The 1,830-nt window shown below is 31.6% G+C and overlaps 1 protein-coding gene across 1 annotated transcript in view; it reads right to left on the bottom strand.

The window, feature by feature from the left end:
- Positions 1-1,830, bottom strand: part of LOC106469137 (kinesin-like protein KIF2A) — a 61,167-nt gene that overhangs the window by 44,260 nt on the left and 15,077 nt on the right. The gene's annotated exons all lie outside the window — the stretch shown is intronic.

The raw sequence follows: 1,830 nt of genomic DNA, 5'->3' as shown, positions 1-1,830 counted from the left end.
ATAAATACGTAAAAGTTTACAGGTACAAATTACTCTGAGCATAGGTAAATGAGAATTTAGAAAGTGCAGAATTGCATTATTGTAATGATAGAATTTGAAAAAAAAATGGACTGAGAACAATAAACTTTGAATTTCATAAAAATAAGGCATGTGAACAGGTCTAAGTAATTTTGTTTGTATACCATTCCCATAAATTATCAGTTTGGGTTTCCAGGATGAATATTCACTACATTAAGTTTCATTATTAATTTGAACTCTTATTTGTTATTTTGTACCAGTATGGTTAAACTAATTTTTTTCTACACAACAGTAGTTTTATTCCATAACAAGAAAAAGGCCAATAAAAAGGGTTAATTTAATTTTGTGTTATTTATGTGTATTTTCACATGCAAATCAGTATTTTCACTCTTAACTACTAACTAATATATTATGCCGTCAAGATTTTTAGATGAAAAAAACCCGAACAACTTATAAATGAAAACAAAACATTTATTAAATGAAATAGTCTCCATGAAAAAACATGTCGATGTTCTCTTTAATATCTTCTACATTTGCATACATTTTTTCATTAAGATGGTGTTGCAGTGAACGAAAAAGATAGTAATGTGATGGTGCCATATTTGGAGAATATGGTGAGTGGGGGAGAACTTCCCAACTCAACTCCATAATCTTGTGTTGAGTCAAACATGCCATATGTGGATGTGCATTGTCATGGAGAAGAAAAACACCTTTCTGTTTGATGAGTGAAGAGCATCTCTGATGTTGGGCTTGATTTAAACATTCCAGTTGCTGACTATAGATCCCTGCATTGACAGTTCACTGTGGATTGAGGAGTTCGAAATGAATTACTCCTTTGATGTCTCACCAAATGCAAAGCATCACTTTCTGCTGATGGAGTCCAGGTTTTGGGGTTGGAAGTGGTTTTTGTCCAGGACTGAGCTGTTGTTTTTGGTGTTTAACCCTATCACCCCAAGTATCCTTTACACATGGTTTTAGTGTCTTACATTCAAAATTTTATTAAACTACTTTTTGCTTACATCATACCAATTTGAATAGCATAAAATCTTAGCTAATAATCCATATTTTAATAGCATACAAGTTTTAAGATCTTAATTCTACAAGGAAATATTTTTGAAAATCCTGAACTTCCACTAGTGTGACCCATGTGACACATTTTGTCTTAGCATATCATCATCCCTATTTTATCCATTACCCATCAAAAATATATGAAATTTAATGTAAAATACTCTCTATACATTCGTTATTCCTCAAACAAACCATAATTTTTATAGCCTTCAATTTTGTTCGGTTACAGAGCTATAGAATAGAAAATCAGACACCTCATGTCACACCCTCTCTTTCACAATTCATTGATAGTTCTCTCTTACGTTTCATTATATGTTACCTATAACAAATAGAAAGTCAAGGTTTTCATCTATCAAATGACCTATTGTATGACGTTGCATTCTGAACAGAATATTGTCAATTTCACTCACAGTACAAGATTCGTTCCCATGGGAAAGTTAATGACTAGCTTGGATAAATTTGTAACGGCTCTTGTCGCATAGTTAGAAAGCAAGGAAAAATTTTGAGAAGTAAGGGAATTTGTCTACTTTTTGCATGTTATTAGTCTATATTCTTTGTTGCATTATTTACTTAACCCGATGACTACCGGCTACTAACTTTCTTAGTAGGCAATGCAAGTCTTGCTATATTTCATTCCAACAATAAAACTAGTGGACGTATATTTTCGAAAATTCATAAATACTTTGACAAATGTAGTTAGTTTAAGAAACATAAAGCCTATTACTTTTAATGAATTTAGTTTTC

This window comes from Limulus polyphemus, unplaced genomic scaffold (genome assembly GCF_000517525.1).
Source record: "Limulus polyphemus unplaced genomic scaffold, Limulus_polyphemus-2.1.2 Scaffold3321, whole genome shotgun sequence".
Taxonomy (NCBI): domain Eukaryota; kingdom Metazoa; phylum Arthropoda; class Merostomata; order Xiphosura; family Limulidae; genus Limulus; species Limulus polyphemus.
This window is presented reverse-complemented; position numbering and strand designations above follow the sequence as displayed.